General features: G+C 42.3%; 1 pseudogene; it reads left to right on the top strand.

The window, feature by feature from the left end:
- The first annotated feature begins 2,863 nt into the window (after nucleotides 1-2,863).
- On the top strand, nucleotides 2,864-3,263 carry LOC103076587 (golgin subfamily A member 7 pseudogene; annotated as a pseudogene).
- The last annotated feature ends 261 nt before the right edge of the window (nucleotides 3,264-3,524 follow it).

The following is a 3,524-nucleotide window of genomic DNA, read 5'->3' as shown; positions in this document are numbered from 1 at the left end:
CTAACTGCCACTTAACAAGGTCCGCTCTTCCACTGCAACAGATAAAGACCTTTCAATAAACTACCAGAGAGACACTCTGGTCCTCACATTTATTCTTTAACTGCTTGTTAATGGACATACAGTTTTTTACTATCCTCTCTGTAGAGTGTTAATACAACATAGCTGTAACCAGACAACTAAACTATGTTTGAAGGCATTACTTGCCCCATATCTTTCAAATGCTTGGATCATCATACCTGTAAATATATTCCACTCCGCTGTGAAGTTTTTCCAAGTGACCTCACTTGAGATCTTTAAGAATAGGACCACCACCGTGTGCCAGGGACTATCCATATTGCACATACCACTCAAAAAGTATCTCGCTGCCATCCGGATGGTGACTATACCATCCCAGTGCCCCATCTTGCTGCCTACTTTATCAGACCACTCTGGACATCACTTGCATTAATTTGAGTCCTCTCAGAAACAGATGCCAAGGTGGAATTAGATGTGCAAGTATTTACTGGAGAAATGCCTGTGTGAGGGAAAAGAGAGAGAGCCAGGCGAGCCTAGGAGAGCCATCCCAGCATGACAAAGGACTGATCTCTGCAGGAGAGAGAGAGAAGGAAAGATGGTTGGGTAGGAAAAGTCTTAGACTCTCTCTCTCTGCTGTGGTTCTAAGAAAGTTTCAGCGAAGCAAATGGGGAGTCTTTGAGGCTCATCTCACAGAAATGTATCTGCCTTAATATCCCTGCCATGCTTAATCAGTGGCTAGGAGCAGCTAGTTGGGAAGCAGGGCCTCATACAAATGTAGTAGTCAATGCACAATGCAGTACAGGTGGGCCATCAGTCCATTATGTCCCCCTATGTGGTAGGAAATCTGAGAAGCGTATTTACACAGCTGCCACAGATATATGGTCCCTGACTTAGGAACTTGTGATGCTACTCCAGTGGCATACCACTTCCCAGCCAAGCATTCTCCCTCCAATTAATGATGCACTAGTGTGTTTCCACCTCCACTCCCACAGGCCTGGCTCCCAAACTCAAGACTAGTCTCTCATCATTGTATTATAAGCCTACTCTCAAAGACTCCTAGGTTACCCAAAACTTTCCCCAAATTTTAACCTTTCTTCAGCTTATACTAGATGGGAAAATGTCTTGAATTTTAGTTATCTCCTTTGCTAAAAGATCCCATTCGTTTTTCCTAATAGTTCCAAAGCTCAGCTATAATCCTCCAGATGACTGGAATAAACAGCTGAATAATATTTTGAAGTACTGACATGTTTCTCCTCTATTCTGTACTCACCCAAATGCTTAATTTGAACCACTAAAATATCTTTCCTCCCCAGCATGCACAGCTAACCATGAAACACTCACTGCAGACTCCAAAACAGAAGTTGCAAATACTAGACTATTGGGCGAAAATAAAATGCCTTTGGTCCAAGCAGAAGAAAGGAAGAGTCAGGTATACATTATTAAATGAAAATCTAAAGACTTAGAGGAAATATCTAGAACATTCATTTTAGTAAGAGTCTTCATTACTCCACAGTTCTAGAACAGTGAGGCAAAGCTTGTATCCAGCATTAGACTCATTTCTAAAATCTAATAAATATTGACACACTTGATCAATTAAAACAGACTACTTTACTATGTCAAGTAGTATAACTCACACAAATATAAACTTACACTGAAGCGAACCTAACATCCTCATTCATGTTCATCACAACACTTGATGCAGCATACATTGCAGTGTAAACAAGTAAATGTCTCATTTTACAATGATTTAAATTGTAGAAGCTAAAATTTGAAGATTCACCCAAGAATTTAGCAGCCTGAAAATTTGCCCAGTGCATTCCAAAGAAGTTGCATGACCCTCGCTGCCGGGGGGGCCTTTGGACACTGCATGGCAAGCAGGGCCCATTCACTCAGGCAATGTATCCTTCAACTGGAAACAGATGGATTTGGTAAACAGTCACAAGAACATGTTACCACAAACCCTAGTCTGCTATAGGCTCATGAAGTAGTTAACTTATAACTAGAAGAAACAAAATTATGAATTATTTTACAATCCTTACATCTTGTACCATTTCATGAGAATTCTGTGTTTTTGCCACTGTGTAATGCCATTGTAAGAGAGACGAGGAGGCTCACCCTCTCAGTACCCTCAAAAGTAATGGATGTCACTGTCATCATCCTGGATAAAAAAAGAGGACCTTCACCTCAAGGAAAGAAGCAAGGAGTGCACATGGAGCTTGATTAAGGGAAAATCTTTTGTCTCCTCCCTCCCACATTTTCAGTTCCAGCCTTTGATACAATTTAGGGAGAGAGACTGCATCAGCAAAAAGCAGAAGAACTTATGTAGGTACTAGATAATTACTACTAATATTGAGTAGAATATAAAGGGACTTCACTGAAAAACACTTCTAAATTATTTTCAGAGTTCTGAATCTCTCATTTACTGATATAAAAATAATGTATCTAATTAAGGGCCTGGAAAGGAGAATGTCTCCTCTGATCTTTATCCAGAAATTTCCCTAAAATACTCCACTTTATAATACAGACTCTGCATAAATTTACTAACTTTCCCTAGGATAAAAAGATGGCTTAAATAACTATTAAACACCCCAAATAACTGTTGCTATGTAAATGGTAGGTCTTTATAATTGAGAAATTTAGAAAAAGTGAGGAAGCCAAAAATAATTTAAATGAATCCAAATTTAACTTAAAACAATTAAATCTATATGAAGGGATGAATAAAGCAGTGGAGGTGTAGGCGGTGCGACAGCCGCTGGAGGGCCGCGGACGGGTTCGTGTTTCCCGGGCCGAACGGGGCTCTGGGGTGCGCGAGGCCGTTCCCGGGAGCGCGGTCCGTCCTGTCCTCGCCATGAGGCCGCAGCAGGCTGCAGCGTCCTGGAAGTTTTCATTCAGCGAGACTACAGCAGTGGCACCCGCTGCCAGTTCCAGACCAAAGTTCCCCCCGGAGCTGGAGAACCGGATTGATAGGCAACAATTTGAAGAAACAGTTCGACCTCTAAATAACCTTTATGCTGAAGCAGAGAAGCTCGGGGGCCAGTCCTATCTTGAAGGCTGCCTGGCTTGTCTAACAGCGTACACCATCTTCTTGTGCATGGAAACTCACTACCAGAAGGTTCTGAAGAAAGTCTCCAAATACATTCAAGAGCAGAATGAGAAGATCTATGCTCCCCAAGGCCTCCTCCTGACAGATCCCATGGAGAGAGGACTTCGAGTTATTGAAATTACTATTTATAAAGACAGAGGCATGAGCAGTGAAAGATAAACCATAGGATTAAAGGCCCACCTCCAGCTGGGACCTTCACCTGTCCACCGGCCGACCGCAGAGTGTCCCCCACCTCCTCTCCAGAGCATCATTCCTTCGTATCCTCTGCCAGAGCCATGGTGCCATTCACTCCAAGGACTGACTTTGTAAAATTCCACACCCGGAGTGTCCTCTAGTCACTCAGCATCCACTTTGTGTCTCCAAATTGTGTAGGACTCTGTAATCTTTTGATTAGTTTTTGAGAAAA

Source organism: Lipotes vexillifer, unplaced genomic scaffold, assembly GCF_000442215.2.
Source record: "Lipotes vexillifer unplaced genomic scaffold, Lipotes_vexillifer_v1.1 scaffold621, whole genome shotgun sequence".
NCBI classification, from domain to species: Eukaryota; Metazoa; Chordata; class Mammalia; order Artiodactyla; family Lipotidae; genus Lipotes; species Lipotes vexillifer.
The sequence above is the reverse complement of the archived record's forward strand: the minus strand, read 5'-3'. Positions and strand labels throughout refer to the sequence as shown.